This window comes from Cebus imitator, unplaced genomic scaffold, assembly GCF_001604975.1.
Source record: "Cebus imitator isolate Cc_AM_T3 unplaced genomic scaffold, Cebus_imitator-1.0 Scaffold573, whole genome shotgun sequence".
Lineage (NCBI taxonomy): Eukaryota > Metazoa > Chordata > Mammalia > Primates > Cebidae > Cebus > Cebus imitator.
The window spans coordinates 332,174-353,416 of record NW_016107888.1 but is presented as its reverse complement, the minus strand read 5'-3'; the positions used below and the strand labels follow the sequence as shown (position 1 = coordinate 353,416).

At 46.8% G+C, this 21,243-nt stretch overlaps 1 pseudogene; it reads left to right on the top strand.

Annotated features, from left to right (window-relative positions):
- The first annotated feature begins 18,901 nt into the window (after nucleotides 1-18,901).
- On the top strand, nucleotides 18,902-20,908 carry LOC108294285 (annotated as a pseudogene).
- Nucleotides 20,909-21,243: the final 335 nt, after the last annotated feature.

Here is a 21,243-nt window from a genome sequence, read left to right as displayed (position 1 = left end):
AGGGTACCTTGGGCCCGGTTGGCTGGGGAAGTGGGGATGTGTTGGGTGGGGATGGGATGGCAGCAGAGGAGCTGGTGCTAGGATAGGAGCCACGGCAGGCTGTCTACCCCAAAGCGGGGCCTTGCCAATTTCAACATCTGCCCCAATCCCTGCCTGGTTACCCAAGGAATGTGGCTTTAGATTCAGGACCCCAGGAGGGGGAGGGGGAGTCTCTCAGCCTCTAGATCTTCTTGGCCAGGTGGTGGGAGGTGGCTTCTCCCAGGGGCCCTGGGAGCTGCTGGATGAGATGCTGACTCAGTTATCTCCTAAACTGAGCCATTGTTTTATTCAAAAAGAGAGAGAAAATAAACCCACAACGTCACTCCACCCCATGAATACAAGCACTGCTTACATTTAGGTGTAACCCCTTCCAGTCTTGTTTCGTGTGTGTGTGTGTGTGTGTGTGTGTGTGTGTGTGTGTACCATAGGTCCATAAAGTTTTGTATTCTGTATGACAATCATTAGCATTTTTAAAAAAATTTTTTTGAGATGGAGTCTCACTCTGTTGCTAAGGCTGGAGTGCAGTGGCGTGATCTCAGCTCACTGCAACCTCCATCTCCCAGGCTCAAGTGATTCTCCTGCCTCAGCTTCCAGAGTAGCTGGGATTATAGATTCCTGCCATCACACCTGGCTAATTTTTGTATTTTTAGTAGAGATGGGGTTTCAACCATGCTGGCCAGGCTGGTCTTGAACTCCCGACATCAGGTGATCCACCCATTTCAGCCTCCCACAATGCTGGGATTACAGGTGTGAGCCACTGCGCCCAGCCACTATTCACATTTTCTATGTTGCCACAGAGTCTTTGTGACCATCATTTCCAAAGGCTGCCTGGTCCACTGAGATGATGGGCCATCATTTCCTTAAAAATCTTCTGTTGTCTTCTGACCCACACAATGACACTGTTTTACCTGGGGCCAGACTCCCACACCCTGAAGTCAACCCTGTTCAGACCCTAAATCTTGGCCCTCTCAATCCAGTCCCTCACTCCCTGACCTCTTCCTGCATTCTTCTGCCTGCTCCAGACTTTTTGATGTAATTTGTATATCACACTCACCACCAACCACCCCTAGATCTGACAATTTAGATGCCTTCTCAAATACTGAAAAGAACCTGAATTACCATCAATTTTCCAGTTTCCTAGTATACTATAAAATGTAAATATGCCTCAAGAGGGTTATAAAGATTGTCAGCTATTTTAGACCAGGTGTGGTGGCTCACACCTGTAATCCCAGCACTTTGGGAGGCCAAGGGGCACCCCTTGAGCCCAAGAGTTCAGGACCAGCCTTGGCAACATGGTAAAACCCCATCTCTACCCAATTTACAAACATTAGCCAGTCTCATAACCCAGTCTCAAAACAAATAAATAGATTAAAATTAAAAAAAGATTACAGCTATTTTAATGTTTACACTGAACAATTAATGTTCCTTTCACCTAGTAATGTGGCATAACATTGTTATGAAACTCACAAGAAATGTAGAAATTCATAAGGTACCACAGGTGATACCAGCTGTCCAGATGTGGAGAAAAGGTCAAGGCCAAATGACAAATGTTCTCTTTTGGTCTTGTCAGAGTCACTCTCCGGGACTAAATATGTGATTGCATTTGAAGAAAAAAATAGCAGAAGTCCACATCTGAGACCCATTGAGACCTGAGCCAGTGGCTCTTCATACTCCCCTTGTGTCTGCACCCAATTAAAGACAAAAGAAAACAGGCTGTCCAGGCTGCTTCTCTAAAACTGGCCCTTGGCCTACCTTCTCAGGCTGATTGTAGCACCCATCCTCAGATCTGATGTCTTCTTGCCCGAAGTACCTCCCCCACCCACTCAACCCTAGTTCCTGAGATCCTGCTTTGGGTCAGCCCCCTTGGCTAGTAGAAGAGGGTATTTGGAACATCTGGTGGCTTCTAATATTTTCACTATTGTAAATGTGGTGGATGAGATTCTCTGGCCCTGTCAGTCTCTTTCCCCTCTCTATGCTCATCCCTACTGAAGAGGAACCTTTTAACCTAATCCCTACTGAAGGGGAGCCTTTTAACCTCATAAATCATTAGAGTGATACATCGAGAATCCACTCTAAGCAGAGAAGCAGATTATCTTCAGGGCCTTCCACTCAGAGGATGGGCGGATGTGGAGTAGGTGGTTCTATCTACCTCGGGCACAAGGGTCACGGGGAAAAATCCAGATTTGCTGGCTACTAACCAAAGTGGATAAAGCTTATTTTCTAAAAGAAGAAGGTTAGACAGGGAGAAAGAGAGAGAGATCAAGGGAAACAGAGATTATGGGACATGGTGGGAGCTGTTTCTGGAAGGCAACAAAATGGAAAGGGCGGGGAACCCTCTGCATCTCAAATAAGTGGAGGTGGGTACTTGCTGGCAGTAGATTCAGCTTTAATCCATATCTGAACAGGGAAAGGCAGAATGTGGCCATGAATGCTTTGCTCAAATACATTTTTCTGTACTTAGGATTATTTCTTTTTCCCAAGGGGGCACATTTCTGCAGCTCTTCTCATATACTGCTGGATTGCTTTCTAGAAGATAGGTACCACTTGACAATTTCATGACCCAAACAGGGCAAGAGAGGATCCTATTTTTGGCACATATAAGTATGCAATATAGAAGTGATTAATAGCAGGCAGAACAGAGAATCCCCAGGCTGTGGGGCAGGGGTGCTGATGCTGGAGGGAGAATGTCCACATCTTTAACCTCTGGGGCCACTTCAAGTACACTTGCAGGATTTAAGCGTCATGAGTAGATGTTGCTGAGCTGAATCGATAAATGGATATGGCTAAGGCTGAGTAGATGTCAGAGCAGGGCAGGTGGGGTACAATTCTCAGGAATCCCACAAGGCCTAGGCATAACAGTGTGATTCTCAGGGCAGGACTTAGTTCAGGGCCCTGCCATCAGAAGGCTCCTACAGCCTCTACGCTCCACCCCTGAGAACTCCCTCCAGATTCAGATTCCTGTGGGCCTGCCTGTTCTAGCTGGGGCTGGGATGGGAGGTGCCAGAACCCCACAACTGACAGCCCCAACAGGACTGTCAGGAGAGAGGTGATTTGCTCAAAGAAAAATTGAGATGGAGGCAAAAGCCACAGCTCTTCACTAACCACCCTGCTAAAACCTCGGGGGCTGCTATGCACCGGAACTAGTTGACACAGTAGAGCCACAGGCCAAATCTGGTCCATGACTTGTTATTTTATAGCCCATAAGACAAGAAAATATATATATATATATATATATATATATATATATATATATTTATTTTACTCTTGTTGCCCAGGTTGGAGTACAATGGTGCCGTCTCGGCTCACTGCAATCTCTGCCTCCTGGGTTCAAGCGATTCTCCTGCTCAGCCTCTCGAGTAGCTGGAATTACAGGCCTGCGCCACCACGCTTGGCTAATTTTGTATTTTTAGTAGAGACAGGGTTTCTCCATGTTGGTCAGGCTGGTCTCGAACTCCCAACCTCAGGTGATCCGCCCACCTCTGCCTCCCAAAGTGCTGGGATTATAGTCGTGAGCCACCATGCCCAGCTGGAAGAGTAGTTTTTACAGATTACTATCTACAATTGATTTGATGACAGGGAACACCAACTTTGAATCTCAATTAAGTAAAATGTTGCCCTCCCAAACCTGCAAAAAGCAAAACAAAATGAAACGCATTCTTCTAATTAGTAAACCTGCGTTACAAAAAACTGTTTCTGGCTGGACACAGTGACTAACATCTGTAATCCCAGCACTTTGGGAGGCTGAGGTGGGAGGATCGCATGAGCCCAGGAGTTCGAGACCAGCCTGGGCAACATAGTGAGACCTCATCTCTACAAAAAATTTAAAAAGTAGCTGGGTGTGCTAGTGCATGCCTGTAGCTCCAAGCTACTTGGGAGGATCACCTGAGCCCAGGTCAAGGCTGTAGTGAGCCATGCATTTGAGTCTGGGAGACAGAGTGAGACCCTGTCTCAAAAAACCAAAAACCAACAACCAACCAACGCTGTTACCAATTATTATAATTATAGTTTTAAATTTTTTAATAAAATTTTTGGATATGTGTTTACATGCTTATTAAGTAAGTACCTACCTACCTAACATCCTCAGTTTTGTCTCTTGGTCTGCAAACCCCAATATTTACTATAGGGCTCTTTGCTGCCCCTTACTCTAGGGCAGCACTTCCCAAATTCTGGTGATCACAGAATCACCTGGAGAGTTGTTAAAACAGGCCCTAATCCCAGATATTCTAGTTTAGTAGGTTAAACATAGACTTTACTATATGACCTGTCAATTCCACCCCTAGGTATATACCCAAGAGATTTGAAAATATATGTCAATTCAAAAACTTGCACATGAATGTTCATAGCAGCATTATTCACAATAGCCAAAAATGGGAAACAATCCAATATCTATTAATTGACAAATGGATTACACATGATGGTATATCCATATGAGGTAGGAAGTGAGACTTGACTCCAGAGACGAAGGTCAGACACCAGACCAAATTGAGAACTAGCTAAAACAAGGAAGGGACAGAAGCAGCTTTCCAAAAGACATGCCCACCAGTGTGCCCTGTCAGTTTACCATTGCCATAACAACACTTGGGAGTTACCGCTCCTTTCCATGGCAATGACCTGCCGACCCAAACGTTACTACCACTTCCCTGGAAATTTCTGCATGAACCACCCCTTAATCTATACGTAATTAAACGTCGGTATAAATATGACTGCAAAACTGCCCTGAGCTGCTACCCTTTGCCTGTGGGGTAGCCCTGTCCTGCAGGAGCAGTCACGGAGCTGTAACACTGCTGTTTCAATAAAGCTGGTTTCTACCTCTTGCTTGCCCTTGAATTCTTCCCTGGGCAAAGCCAATAACACTCATGGGCTAAGTCCCACTTTGGGATTCACCTGCCCTGCATCACATACAATAGGTTATTATGCAGCCATGAGATGAAATGAAGCTGATACATCCCACCACATGGATGAACCCTGAAAACATGCTAAGTGAAAGAAGCCAGACCAAAAGGCTACAGATTATATGACTCCATTTATATGAAACATCCAGACTAGGCAAGTACATTGGAAGGGAGATTAGTTGTTGTCAGGGAAAGTAAGACAGCAGGAGTAGAGAGTGACTGCTAATGAGTACAAAATTTCTTTTTTTGTGTCATAAAAATGTTCTGGAATTAGATAGTGGTGATGGTTGTACAGTCTTTTGAATATACTAAAACCACCGAACTGTATACTCCTGAATGTCACCAGTTCCCCAAACTTACAAAAGGAATTTTATGGTATGTGAATTACATCTCAATAAGAAAAGAGATAAAACACACAACCCATGATTTTGAACGTAATCTGGAACTAGTTCTCAGAAAATGATTTTGCTTGATGTATGATGTATACGAAAGAAAAAAGACTGCTACTTCTTTGAGTGTAATTAAATTTTTTCACTAGCATCTCTCTCAGTTTTCTTTCTCATCGAAGTCGATGAGAAAACAGAATTCCTGGAAAGAAACTTTGCTACTAACAAGACCTAAAGCCATCAGTAAGTTAAGGATACTACTCTGGGGCCCTTGAAATCAATGCTAGACTGGCTGTTTTGACTGACTTATCATGAAATGAATGATGACAAACAATCTGGTGGAAATTCTTTTTCATGGAAAGAATTTATAGCACCCTTTGTGTTTGTGATTGGAATGACCACGGATGTGGTAAAGTCAGAATGTGTATCTGCAGCCACAAAATAGATTTGAGCTTTTCTCTTGCAAAATCCATTTGCACATCTGGCTGCATTCACTCATCCCAGAGATTAAGTCATCACCTTGGGCAGGGTTTCAGTGAAGGCTAAATCAGATCCAGGGAGAGAGAGCAGGCAGTGCCAGTGCCTGTCTTCCAGGGGATGCCCCAGAAAGGCTGAAATACAATGCCCCAATGGCTAGCTGTTGCTGGAAAGTAGCAAACTGGAAGGTACAAAAGGTTTTAAAAAAGGGGGCTCTTGAATGTCACCAGGTTCCCCAAGCCTCCAAGAGGAAGCTGTACCCATATTCTGCTTCCATACCCTTATGCTATAAAGCAAAGCCTTGGGCTGGGTATGCATCCAGGACTCTTCCATGAGCTCTAGTATCTGCAGAGGGTGTGGGCCAGGAAGCAGCAACTAACCTTCTGCTCCCAGAAGTGAGGATTTCCTGTAGCTCTTTGGCCTGGCCTGCCCTGGGATGGCTCCAACTCTACCAGTATATGTGAGTTGTCTTATAGCTGCTGTTTATTTTTGAAAGGATGCATCTTCGGTGACCAGCATCTCATGTCAAAGTTGAAAGTGCATGACCAAGGGATCCTGTGACTCAGGGAGAGCTCTAGCTGGCCGTAATCTCTGCCTAATTATTCTTCCAGAATCTCAGTTACCAATCCTGTCATTCATCTGCTCATAAACCTTCTATGGCTTCCCACCACCAACCAAATTAAATCCAAGTCTGGAAACAGGCATTCATGAATCCAGCTCTGCAATACGGCAATATATACTTGTGCATTGTCAACTACTTGGACTTAGTACAGACTCCACAGGTTAAGGACATAGGCATCAGCAGACTGCCCTCACTTCAGACACCCCACATAGTATGGGGGTTCCCAGGCCATCTGCACTACAAATTTGGGGGTTCCCACAACCCCCTCATATTTGATAATTTGCTACAATGACTCACAGAACTCAGCAAAGTGCTATACCTACCATTATAGTTTTATTATCAAGGGTACAAATCAGTACCAGCCAAATGAAGAGATCCATAAGGTGAGATCTGGGACGATCCCAGACACAGAGCTTCCATATCTTCCCCCCATGGAGTCAGTATGCATCACCCTCCTAGCACATTAGTGTTCACCCACCAGGAGCTTTGATGTCCAGAATTTTTACTGGGGTTTCATCCTGAGGCATGATTGATCAAATAATTGGCCATGTGATTAAGCTCAATCTCTAGCCTCCTTCCCTCCCTGGAGGTCAGACTGATATCATCTGGCTCAAAACCCCAACCCTCTATCATCTGGTTGGTTCCTAATAGCTAGTTCCCACCCTGAAACTATCTAGGGGTCAACGACGACACACATTGTTAGTCTAAACTCAGGTATGGTTCCAGTGGCTATGAATAACAAAGACATTCCTATCACTTGGGAGATTCCAAGTGTTTAGAAGCTCCCTCTCAGAAACCCAAGACAACCAGACAAATTATTATGCAATAAGTGCCAGCCTATCTTTACTACAGTGTACCTGCGACCTCTTTTCTACGTTTTTTGCTTAGGTCAGGTAAAGCAGCTTGCTCCTCTCCATGTGGACCGAGAGTTTTTTCACCTCACTTCCTTTGCTTGCACTGATTCCTTTGTCTGGAATTGCCTCCATGAGGATACCCATCCTTTGTGTAGATATAACTGTCCTCATTTCAGATGAGAAAGTTGAGGACTAGAAGATTAAGTCACTTTTCAAAGACAATTGGTTCTATATGATAAAACCAGGACATAAATCCAGGCCTGTCTGAAGCCCCAACCTATGTGATCCCACACTATCATCTGGCATTCCCGTGGGCAGTAGGTTGGCTGATATTATTGAAATCCCTGCAAGATTATTCTGTAATTATTCTCTCATGAAAAAATGGCTTGAAGAGAGCAAACCTGCCATCACTAACAATGGCACCTTGGGGAAGCTAAACTCCAAAACTAACAGATACCCTCGACTGCAAGTAATAGAAAGGCCCACAAAAAGACCCTTAAACCAGGAGTTGGCAAACTTTTTCTGTAAAGGGAAAAGGGCCAGAGGGCAAATATTTGAGGCTTTGCAGGTCATAAGGTCTCTGTCATGACTACTCATCCTTGCCGTTGTAGCACTAAACAATATGTAGGCAATACATAAACAAATGGGCATGGCTGTATTCCAATAAAACTTTATTTACAAAATCAAGCAGTGGGCCAGATTTGGCTCCTGGGTCATAGTTTGCCAACCCCTGTCTTAAATCAAGAGGACATTTATTCATCATATAACAAGTCTAGAAATAGTGTGAAATAGTGTGGATCCAGGTGACCTACTCAGGCAGCTCAGCAGCATCTTCAGATCCCAGGTTCCTCACTGCCATCTGCAGATGACAACATGCAGAAACAGAAAACTTCATGCCTCCTTAGTCAGAATAGTTCGCAGGCTAACCCCTGGCTAAGGTGAAAGGAATTATCCAGATTGCCTTGGATAAATGGTCTCATCCCTGGCTGCAACATTAGAATCACCTGAGAACTTTTAAGAACACACCTGGGCCCATACCAGAGCTTTGTATTTAATGGTTCTGAGGTGGGGCCTTCACATTAATATTTTTTAAAACCAATCATAGCTGGAAAGGCAAGGCATTGGCAGACCAGTCAACACTCACTGCACACAAAGGCCAATTCATGATCACTATCAAAAGGGTATTTTAGCAAAGAGGAAGAAGGATATATTAGTCTGTTTTCATGCTGCTAATTAAGACATACCCAACACTGGGCATTTTACAAAAGAAAGAGGTTTAATTTGACTTACAGTTCTACGTGGCTGGGGAAGCCTCACAAACATGGCAGAAGGCAAAGAAGCAGGTCCCGTCTTACGTGGATGGCAGCAGGCAAAGAGGGAATGAGGAAGACGCCAAAGCGGAAACCCCTGATAAAACCATCAGATCTCGTGAGACTTACTCACTACCACGAGAACAGTATGGGGAAACTGCCCCCGTGATTCAATTATCTCCTACCAGGTGGTCTCTCCCACAGCACATGGGAATTATGGGAGTGAAATTCAGGATGAGATTTGGGTGGAGACACAGAGCCAAACCTTATCAAAGCACGAAGCCTGAAGGGCAACCAACAGCCTTGGCTGCATCCCAAGGTGATGCTTTTCATCTGCAAAATGGAAATCAAGGTGGGACCTAGTCAAAGGTCCCTGCAAAATTTAAATGAAGCAGCATGCCTGGTACAGTGCCTGGCAAAAAATAAGCACTCAGTGCGTTAGCAGTTGATTGCTCTTAATTTTGAAGTTATGAAGTCCTCCTAGATGTCTTATGTACATTTTGGAGCATGTACCAATTGAATGATATTGGTTTTTTATGGGATTTGAACCCCAGCCTTTCCTCAGCTATCTGGAAAACTGGGAGTGGCAGGTATTTTAAAAATACAAGTGACTCACCACAACCCTTCCCTCACAAATATTTTGTGTGAGAACATAGCACAGAGATTGATTGATCTCTACTCTCTCTTGAAAAGTATCATGGCACAAACTCCTTCCTGAGGGCCATTTGGAAGCCTCACTCTTCCTTAGTCATAGAAGAAGACTTTCTCCCCTGTTCTACTCTGGGCCATCTTCTCCCTGTTTTCCCATTTATTTACATGCACTTTTCAAAGCAAAGTGGGAAATCTCTCTTAATGCTCCTTTTCTTCCTTCTACTAGTTTTCTACTGCTGCTGCAACAAGTTACCACGAACCGAGAGGCTTAAAGCAACACAAATTTACGACCTTACAGCTCTAAAGGTCACAAGTATTAAGACGGGCCTCAGGGGGCTAAAAGCCAGATTCCAGCAAGGCTGTGTTCCTATCTAGACAGACGACGTATCCTCGCTTTTTCCAGATCCCAGAAGTGGCCTGTATTCCTTGGCTTGTGTCCCCTTCCATCTTCTCTCATGGCACCCCCTTGCCTCACCTTTCTACCCCTCTATTCCACATCTAAGGACCATTAAATGTGATGACACTGGGTCCCTCCAATCCACCTGGATTATTCTGGATAATCCAAAATGATCTTCACATCTCAGAATTCTTAATGACACCTGCAAAGTCCCTTTTGCCACATAAGGTAAGGTAGCATTCACAGGTTGTGGGGATGTGGATGTGAACATCTTCTGGGGGGCATTATTCTGTCTACCACATTTTGTGACCTCTAATGCTCCCCATTCCTCTCCAGCCGCTCGCTCCTCCTTTTCACCTACGGGACTCTGTCCTCTCCCTGTTGGCCTCCTGAAGGGTCCAGATGGCCTTTCCTGAATAGAGGAACTGGTGTCCTGGCATTTGGGGCTGTTGAGAGGTTTAATGTTTATGTGTGTTTAGAACAGTATCTGGCGCACAGTAAGGCTACAAAAGTATTTATTAGCTGCCACTACAGGCCTGCCCTCCTTGGAATGGGACTTCTACTTCACAATTGGCCTTCTTAAAGGGTGCCTACTTTTTTTTTAAACTTGAACAGTTCAAAAACAGCCAATAACTTGGAACAGCTTTCTAGAAACTATAAATCACTGGTGGGCGCAGTGGCTGATGTCTGTAATCCCAGCGCTTTAGGAGGCTGAGGTGGATGGATCACCTGAGGTCAGGAGTTCAAGACTAGCCTGGACATCATGGCAAAACCCCATCTCTACTAAAAATGCAATAATTAGCTGGGTATGGTGGCGCACGCCTGTAATCCCAGCTATTCGGGAGGCTGAGGCAGGAGAATTGCTTGAACCCAGGAGGTGAAGTTTGCAGCGAGATGAGATGGCCCCATTGCACTCCAGCCTGGGCCACAGAGTGAAACTCCATCTCAAAAATAAAAAGAAACTTTATCAACCAGTATTTCTTCAAGTGTCCACCTGCATCAGCATCTCCTGGGGTGCTTTTAAAATTATACTTGACTGTTTTCCATACTAAAGTTTGTGAACCTCAGTATGGAATGCCAGCATTTGGGAGTTTATAATTTGCAACCAGAATAAAGAAGAACTCCATCCCGCTGCCTCACTCAGCCCATCTGCTGCTAACAACAGCACTCACTGCAGGGCCAGGGGCTGAAGTCTTCCTTGAAGGATGCTCAGCAAGCCTGGGGCCTTCCTTGGGGACCCACCATTGAATGCCAGGGAAGGCCTTCGTAAGAACAGGGCTTGAGAGCAAGGAATGGGTGGGAAGGAGGTAGATGGTGACTAGCTGACCAGTGGTTTTATCTTTTTGGAGGTCCCTGACCCTCCAAGAGCCTGGTGAAAGCCAGAGGTCTCTTTTCATACCTGGGTGCCAGGTATGGGCAGCTGGCCCGATGACCACTGAGAAAAAAAGACGAGGCTGGAGCCCCCGGCCAGACCATGGTCCAACCTGTCTCTCTGTTGGCCTCAGTATGAGCAGAGAATGCGAGAGCTAGAAAGAAGTCCAACTGTCAAAGGTGCAGACGTGAGAAGCAGAACTTGGTGTGAGCTCAGCTCCCGCCCTGGGACTTCTCAGTTGGTATTGAGGGAACTTCTAAGCCCTAGAACCTGCAAAGACCCCAGGCCCTGCTGTTTAATGAATGAAAAGAATCTTCTTCCCTCCTTCTAAGGCATTCCGGGCGTTTCCAGAGCCCACCCGAAACTGAAATAAGCACCCCACGGGGATGGTGTGTATCTAGAACTAAAATAAACGTAAATAATATCCCAGAAAATTATAAATTGTGTATTTAGGAATTGGAATGCACGAGGCAGGGTTTTCTCTTCCTGTATTATAGCTTTCACGAAAAGGAGACAAATCATAAAGCTCCCTTGGGCTAAAGTTAGAGTCGACATATAGTTTACACCAGAAAACATACACTTAGGTGTCCATTTCGAATGCATGTACTTCCAGTGTGAAATCCTCTCAGTGACCACAAGCTCCTTAAAGCCAAAGCCAAGAGCAGGGAGGTCTCCATGTGGTCCAAATGCTCCGGAAGGAAGGAAAGTAGCATCCATTGAACGTTTACCACCCACCTGGCACATAGCTCACACCCTCTTACAACGTCCTCATAACTACACTGTGAAATCCATTTTTTTTTCGAAGCAGGGTCTCAATCTGTCGCCCAGGTTGGAGTGCAGTAGTGCAGTCTTGGCTCACTGCAACCTCCGCCTCTCAAGTTCAAGCAATTCTCCTGCCTCAGCCTCCCAAGTAGCTGAGACTATAGGCACGTGCCACTACAACCAGCTAATTTTTTGGATTTTTTTTTTTTTTAGTAGAGATGCAGTTTTATCACATTGGCCAGGCTGGTCTTAAACTCCTGACCTCAGGTGATCCTCCCACGTCAGCCTCCCACAGTGCTGAGATTGCAGGCACGAGCCACCGCATTCGGAGAAATCAATTTTATTAGCTCAGTTTTTCAGGTGGGGAAACTGAAGCTTGGAATTGACAAGTAAATTGCCCAGCAATGCGGGGAACAAGACCATGAGCCTGGGGCCAATTTCCCTGATGATTTATTTGCCTAATCACCTATTTCATCTTCTAGCATCCTAGTTTTCCCTGCTTTTTTGAGTATTTGAAGAACTCTATTAAAAGCTCATCTAAAGATAAATATTTTTGGCTGAGCACAGTGGCTCATGCCTGTCATCACAGCACTTTGGAAGGCCGAGGCTGACAGATCACTTGAGTCTCAGAGTTCGAGATCAGCATGGCTAACACGGTGAAACTCTGTGTCTACTATAAATACAAAAATTAGCCAGGTGTAGTCGTGGGTGCCTGTAATCCCAGCTACTCAGAAGGCTAAGATGGGAGAATCGCTTGGACCCAGGAGGCAGAGGTTGCAGTGAGCGGAGGGTGCACCAGTGCACTCCGGCCTGTTGCCTGAAAACAAAAACAAAAAACAAAACCCACAGATGCCTGGGCTTCACTCCAGACCAAGTGAACCCAAATTTCTCAGGGTGGGGGCCACACATCAGCATTTTAACCTATTCTCCAGGTGCTTCTTCCACACCCCAAGGTCTGAAACCCACTTCTCCTGACATCTCTTGGAGGGGTTTGTCTGCCTGTCCTGTCTCACCTCCCGATGCCCCTCCATTGGCCCTTGGGACTCAGAATCAAGGAGTGGGTTAGGGGTCCCAGCCACTGCCTCGGGGTGGTTATCACACCTCCCCCTCTATTTCTGCCCTCATTTTACAGATGGTGAGTGTGGCTGCCCCGGGACTGGTGGATGATTGGAGCCCCATCATCCCTTCCCAGTTGAAGTCCACTTTTTCTTGGGAAGAGCAGGTTTGCTGGATTAACAAGCTACCCTGGCTTTCCAGGGGTTAATCCTGTTCCCTCAGAGGTTGCCAGTCTGAGGCTGCTGACCCCACTGGACCCGTTAGCCCGAGCACTCTCCTGCTGAGCTGGGCATTTGTACCTGTGCTTTCCTGGCTGCACTGGGCAGGTGGGGGCTGCTTCTTTGCAATCTGGTGTCTCCCCCACTGGGTGACCCTGGGAAGGTCACTTAACCCCTCTGAGCCCCCGTATTCCCCTGCAAAATAGAAAGGATGGTTCCCACCCCAGAAGGATATTATGAGGATTAAGTAGGTCTCTACCCACTCTCAGAACACTCCAAGTTTTTCATTCCAAGTATGTGCATTAATCATTGTTCAATGTTTGTACCTAGCTGGACTAAGAGAACCACTAGGGCCAGTCCTGTGTCCATGTCCCAGAATCTTAAAACAGGGCCTGGCACCTCGTAGCTGCTCAAAGACCCCTTGTTGAATAAATGAATAAGGACGGGCAGGGCGAGGAATGGTGTCTGTTGTTGATGAGTCTTAATTCCCTTCCTTTACTTCCCTAAGATACTTCCAGAACAACCTCCACAGATGTATATTCTTTTGTTACCAGCCATGCATGGCAGTAACTTCCTTCACCAAACTTCCTTGAAACAAGGGACCACACCACACACTCACTGGCCTTCTCAGTGGTCTTATGGTGGGAAGAGATGTGGCCTCATTACTGGCCCAGAAAAAGCTTGGATGTCAGGGTATAAATCCAGCAGGTTAAGATGACACAGCTGTGCTGGGCACAGTGGCTCACCCCTGTAATCCCAGTACTTTGGGAGGCTGAGGAGGGTGGATCTCCTGAGGTCAAGAGTTCAAGACCAGCCTGGCCATGACCAGCCTGGCCAACATAGTGAAACCCTATCTCTACTAAAAACACAAAAATTAGCTGGGTGTGGTGGCAGGCACCTGTAATCTCAGCTACTCAGGAGGCTCAGGCAGGAGAATTGCTGGAATGAAGGAGGCATTCAGCAAAGTTTGTGGCATAAAGCCACAACCATTTTATTAGGTTCACAGATTCAGAGGCTTAAGAATTTGACCAGGCCTCAACGGGGTGGCTTGTCTCTGCTCTCTAATGTCTAGGGCCTGGATTGTGAAGACTCAAATGGCTGGAGGTGACTGGGAAGGCTGAGGGCTGAAGTCACCTGGGGGCTTTTTCCCTCACATGCCCGGTGCCTGGACTGAGACGTCTCAGTGGGGACTGTCAGCCAGAGTGCCTTCATATGGCCCCTCTATGCAGTTTGGGTTTCCTCACAGCATGGTAGCCTTGGGATAGTTGAACTTCTTACCCAGAGGCTGAGGACTCCAAAGGCAAGTGTCCCATTAACAAAGGCAGAAGCTGATGGCCTGGGATGAGAGCTGGTGGGAGGTGATTGGATCATGGGGGTGATCCCCCCACGTTGTTCTCATGGTAGTGAGTAAGCTTTCATGAGATTTGATGGTTTTATAAGGGGCTCTTCCCCCTTCACTTTCTACATGCACTCTCTCTCGCCTGCTACCATGTAAGACATGCCTTTTCCCCTTCCATCATTACTGTAAGTTTCCTGAGACCTCCCCAGCTATGCAGAACTATAAGTCAATTAACCCTCTTTTCTTTCTAAATTACCTAGTTTCGGGTATTTCCTTATAGCAGTGTGAAAATGGACAAATACAACTCCTTTCCTCGATGCTGGAGACCCTCCTCATCATGCACATACACAGCTCACCAGGGAGACAGAGACCACGGTGGGGTGGGCACCAACAGAATCGTCCCAACCAGCTGGGGAAACTCCAGAGCAAAGAAGACTGCGTCCACTGTCCACTGGGAACGCTGAGTGGGCGGAGCCCTCCTCTATCATGGCACCCAGAGTCCATCAGAGCCTCCCTGGGCCCTAGAGTAATGAGGGCCCAACTGGTTTTCCAGCACTTCAAGGAAGGCATAGAAGGCGCTAGGCAGGGCCTGGTGGGCTGGGGGGGCCGCGAGTGCAGAGTCGGGAGGACACAGAGTGTGTGGATTAATTACTACAGAAAAAAGACATGGATTTAGCAGACACCAATAAGGTGGGGTGACCACGCCCAAGAGGCTAGCAAAGACAGATACTGATGACCACGGCTCAGCTCTCCCCCTCCTCCAGCTCCCCCTCCAATGGCACAGAAGCCCCTGGAACTAAGTAAATGCCCTGACAAGGAAAGCTGAAGCAATTTGGAATAGATTGAACTGAAGTCTGAAATGTCTGAGTTCAGCTGACATTGATTATTAAAGTAACTTAAATGTTTTTGGCAGGTGGACAGAATGGGGAGTCTGCAGGAAAAATGGAGAAAAATGAAGCTGCACTGTTAGAGACCCCAAGATTTGTAGCTAATTCATTTCTTCTTTCTGCCTAGCAAGGGACTGGCTGAGATCTCAGGCCTTTCCAGCTGTGACACCCACTGTGGCTCTGATCCCAGGCTTTATGACTCTGCTGCTGCTACATCCCAGGGGACTGCCAAAGTGTGTGCAGGTCACGTCCCAGTGGGGCTCTGCTGACCCAGCCCTGAAAAATGGTTTACCCCTGAGTCATTCAGGCAACTGATATTGTTGAGAAACCACAGCGTGCAGGCCCTTGGCTGGGCATTGTGCCTGCTTCTGGGGACAGTCAATTGAATAAGACACTGCCCTCATCTTCAACATGGTTACAATCCTGTGGCAACAAACAATTAGAAGCCACTGGTTCTAGGACCTTAATTAAGAATTTCTCCTGATTACCGCTTTTGTTAAGAATTGACATGAGCACATCTCTGCCTAATCAGTCAACAAATATTTATTGAGCACCTACTATGGGCCAGGCTCTGTTTTAGGTACTTGGAGTACATCAGTGAACTTTTCTTGAGACAGGGTCTCCTTCTGTTGTCCAGGCTGAAGTACAGTGGTGCAAACACAGCTCACTGCAGCCTCGACCTCCTGGGCTCAAGCAAGCCTCGCACCTCAGCCTCCCGAGTAGATGGGACCACAGGGGTGTGCCACCACACCAGGGTGATTTTTATATTTTTTGTTAAGAAAGGGTCTTACTTACCATGTTGGTCTTAAACTCCTGGGCTCAAGTGATTTTCCAGCCTCAGCCTCCCAAAGCACTGAGAGGAGAGGCATGAGCCACCATGCTGGGCTGTGACCAATTTAATTCTAAGGCATTTCCCACTCCTACCCCCGTTCCTTGAACTCCCATCCTCCTTTGATCCTCAGTCAAGGCCAACTTCAAAAACCCCTTGGTAATCAGCTGGGAGCTTGCAGGCCCCAGACCTTCAGCAGCTTGTGAGAATGTCCCATGAGGAACATTTTTTTTTTGTCAAAAGAATGCCAAGAGTTTAATTACTGTATGGCCCATGGAGGTGATTTCCATTTATCAGCCGGAACCCAGACAGATCCTAGGAAGGCCCGTTGTGTAAGGCTGTGGCCGCCGTGGCCTGCTCTCACCAGTAAAGGATAACCCTGGGGCCTATGCCCCCAGCAGGGGCAGCAGGAATGCTTTGAATGCCTCCCCTGTGTGTGGCCTTGCGTTTTACCACCGGCTACAGCGGGTAGTTTAATTAATAAATGTCCACCGCTTGTCATTTATCATTAGCAAAACAGGAGGGGTTGGAGGTGGGGGCAGACGAGAGGGCAGGGAAGCTTTCTCCAAACAAGGTGCCCCGATAAATGAAAGCTTTACCCATCAGTCTCACAGGCGGGCTGCTGTTGCACAGCCCCACGTGGCTTTCCTCTGGTTCAGAGGCCAGTCTCAACTTTCTGAAGGGCTTTGCAGCAGCGGTAGGGGGTTTCATCTATAATTGTGTTTCCCCTGTCAAATCTCAGCAAAGGACTGTGTTGTGTGGTGCGGAGGAGAAAGTAGCATGTGCACCCAGGGGACTGGTTCCCATCGGGGCCACAGACTGAATCTCTATGGTGGCTCCAGCCTGAGGCTGGATTTTGTTTGGCTGCAGTGGCATTTGACAAATTGGAAAATTTTACATAAAAATTCAAGTTTCTGGCTTCCATTGAAAAAGCAAGGTGAGGCAAAACCAAGTCCTCTTTTTCAGTAGGGCAACAAGCAGCTGATGGTCAGCTTAGGCAGACAGGGCAGCCTTGTGAGGTTGTATGAGTTGTGCACTGCACAAAAGCACCTGGCAGAAGGGGCAAATGGAGGCTGAATCCGGGCCAGGCTGTCTTTCCAGCAGAAGCCCTGTAGGCAGGACATGGGCCTTCCACTTCCACCACCACCACCAATTCCTGCTGCTTTACTCACCTGCTCCATTCATTTACGTTACCTACCTGAGCTTGGTAAGCACATGGCGTTTTGATTTCTAGCATATATTCAGGGCATATATTTTGTCTTCTTTATGTGGGAAATGCCTCTCCAACCTTCAAGGCTCAGCTCAACTCATAGAAGTTTCCTGGTGGTATCCGGGTCTGTATTTTCTCAGTGGCAGCCCACACTGCTATTACAGCGCTCCACACACCCCTGTGCTCTAATTTGTTAATGGGTCCTGTTTCCTGCAGACTTTGAGCCCCTTGAAGATAGATCCTACCATTTCTACTTTTCCTCTGCCTGGCACATAACGGGCACTAGATCAGTAGGGCTGAGTGAATGGCTTTGTGGACAACTGTACCCCAGGCAAGGGAGGAAGGTAAGGAAGGGGTAATAAAGATTTTAGCTTTGGGGTTTTCAAAGACCCTAGACTCCTAGGATTCTTCTCTTGGATGCTCTATGGGGCACTTAAAAACCTGAGCCAAGCTGATTTTGGGATTTCCTCTGGCCAGAAGGCTGAGTGTTTAAGACTTTTCACATTCGCTTGTTGTGTTGTAAGGGGCTCCTAAGAGCTCAGCCTGGCCGCTGCCAAAACCACTGGTAAAAGAGCAGCAGACATGATGCAGCCGGCAGAGGCTGCAGGGAAGAGGGATGTCTGCGACTTCTGCAGAGCAGTTCTGGGGTCCTAGAACCTGAAACACATCCCCTCCCCAGAAATTTAGCCTGAAATTTCTTTAACCAAAATAAAAAGGTGAACCTTCCTTCCAATAATCAGAGAGGACTGAATGTGTTCTGCAAAGGAGAGACCCTCTGGTCTAAATTATTTCCTACTAACGTGTAAATGATTGATAGAGGACTCTTTTTTTTTTTCTTCTAAATGCTAGTTCGGTGAGAGGGTAAAAAGAGGTATAAAAGAGCAACACCGAGGCAGGTGGATCATGAGGTCAGGAGTTCGAGAACAGCCTGGCCAGCGCAGCGAAACCCGTTGCTACTAACAATATCAAAAATTAGTCGGGCGTGGCGGCGGGCACCTGTAATCTCAGCTATGCGGGAGGCTGAGGCAGGAGAATCGCTTGAATCCAGGAGGTGGAGGTTGCAATGAGCTGAGATTGTGCTATTCCACTCCAGCCCGGGAGACAGAAACTCCGTCTCAAAAAAAAAAAAAGCATCGAGCCCTCTCATCCAGTCTTTCCCAACTCGTCCAGAAGCTCGCGGCCGTGGGCGTTCCCAGTTCGCGCTCCCGTCCCCTCCCGCCCGCTGACTCGCCGCTTCCTCTGTGGCCTCAGCGCCCCGAACCCGGGACTGCATTTCCCCCAGGCGCCGCGGCCAATGAGGGGCTGAGGATTTGGCGGCGCGGCGCCCGGAGAGTCCGGGATGGGGGGCTTTGTGGGCGGCGGCGGCGGCCAGCATGGAGGCGGAGGACCAGGGCTGTGCACAGGTGGCTGCGGAGACACGTGCGATTTCCGAGCCGATCGCCGGGGACCCTGCTGCCCAGGCCCGGCCGCCAGTCGTAGGCTCCTCTCTGGCGGCAGCGGCGGCGCGGCGACCCCGTCCCTCCCTCCCTTCCCAGCCCCCTCCCGAGCCTTCCTCCTGCCGCAGCACGCTCGGCCCGGCCCGGCCGTGGCCCTCCTCGGTGTCCGTGTCTCTCCTGTGATCTCACTGACACGGCCGGGGCTTAGAACGGAACAGACGGAAGGCCAGATGAGAGAAAGGGAAAGTTAAGAAAGCTGGAGCAGAACAATGGATTGTTCTTTCTCTTTCATGCAAGGGATCATGGGAAACACAATTCAGCCACCACCTCTACTCATTGACTCCACCAGCATCAGGAGGATGCCTTTGATAACAACAGCGACCTTGCTGAAAATGGTGAGCAGACACCATCCGAAGCTACCTTGCAGCAAAACTTTCAGTACCCACCGACACCCTCCACTCACAAGTGGCTCTCCACCATCAATCAGCGTGTGTGAAACTCTATCCAAATACCAGTCGTATAGTCAATATCCTAATGGGTCAGCCAATGGCTTTCGTGCAGTTAGAAACTTTAGCTCCGCTGACTACTACTCTTCAGAAATTCCAAACACAAGACCACATGAAATTCTGGAAAAACCTTCCCCTCCACAACCACCACCTCCTCCTTCGGTACCACAAACTGTGATTCCAAAGAAGACTGGCTCACCTGAAGTTAAACTAAAAATAACCAAAACTATCCAGAATGGCAGGGAATTGTTCAAGTCTTCCCTTTGTGGAGACCTTTTAAATGAAGTACAGGCAAGTGAACACACGAAGTCAAAGCATGAAAGCAGAAAAGAGGGAAAAAAGCAAAAAGCATGATTCATCGAGATCTGAAGAGCGCAAGTCACACAAAATCCCCAAATTAGAACCAGAGGAACAAAATAGACCAAATGAGAGGGTTGACACCGTATCAGAAAAACCAAGGGAAGATCCAGTACTAAAAGAGGAAGCCCCAGTTGAGCCAATACAATCTTCTGTTCTAACAACAGAAGTGTCCACTGGTGTTAAGTTTCAGGTTGGTGATCTTGTGTGGTCCAAGGTGGGAACCTGTCCTTGGTGGTCTTGTATGGATTAAAGTGATCCCCAGCTTGAGGTTCATACCAAAATTAACACAAGAGGTGCCCGAGAATATCATGTCCAGTTTTTTAGCAAGCAGCCAGAGAGGGCATAGGTTCATGAAAAATGGGTACAGGAATATAGAAGTCATCAACAGTATGAAGAATTACCAGCTGAGGCAACCAAACAAGCAGCAGTCACTCAGAAAAAAAATGATTCAGAAACTCCAGCCTTAGAGAGAATATGCTCAATGGGATATTGGCATTGCCCATGCAGAGAAAGCATTGAAAATGACTCCAAAAGAAAGAATAGAACAGTACACTTTTATTTATATTGATAAACAGACTGAAGAGGCTTTATCCCAAGCAAAAAAGAATGTTGTCTCCAAAGCCAAGTTAAGAAAAACCTGGTGATCAGGATCTGTGCTGAATCCTTAGCCAGAACAGACCAGTGCAGAGGAGGCGGCCTCCTCACTCTTACGAACTGACATTCACACAGCCAGAGGCAGCACACAAGTGTGGAAAAGGAAGAGCCACCTCTTGTTAAAATAGCCTGGAAAACTGCAGCAGCAAGGAAGTCCTTACCAGCTTCCATTACAATGCACAAAGGGAGCCTGGATTTGCAGGCTCCAGCTGTGAAAATTGAACAAGTGTTTGCTCTTCAGAATGCTACAGGTGACGGGAAATTTATTGATCAATTTATTTATTCAACAGAGGGAACTGGCAGCAAAACAGAAGGAAGTCTCAGGGGGCAAGACCGGCTTATAATTTCTACACCAAACCAGAGAAATGAAAAGCCAATGCAGAATGTATCATCTCCTGAAGCAACATCTGGTTCTACAGTCTCAGTAGAGAAGAAGCAATAGAGAAGATCAATTAGAACTCATTCTGAATCAGAGAAGTCCACTGAGGTTGTGCCACAGAAGAAGATAAAAAAGAAGCAGGTTGAAACAGTTCCTCAGGCTACAGTGAAGACTGGATTACAGAAAGGGTCAGCGGACTGGGGAGTGCAGGGCTCTGTCAGATTCAGTGACACAGCTCCATCTCCGCAGCGACTGAGGGAACTGTAGACTGAGATTCCTGTACAGTTTCATCCCAGAAATTTCATATTTGTAGTCTCCATGCAAGATTTTTTTGTCGGCAGCTTGATAAACAGTTTCTTTGTTTTCGATTTTGATTTTGCCAATCATTATTATTGGCATTTTCTTGCCTGGTTTCTTCTTCAAGACTGAACAATTGCTTTAGCATTCAAATGATTTTTGTTTTCAGTTTGAGATGGTGGGTACAGCTTAAATCAAATCATGGGTCCAGCCTAAAAACCGCTATTTAACTTACACTGATCAATTTCAACATGCATTGTTTTTGTTTTGTCTTTTAAAATAAAGCATGATTTTTTTTTTTTTTTTTTTT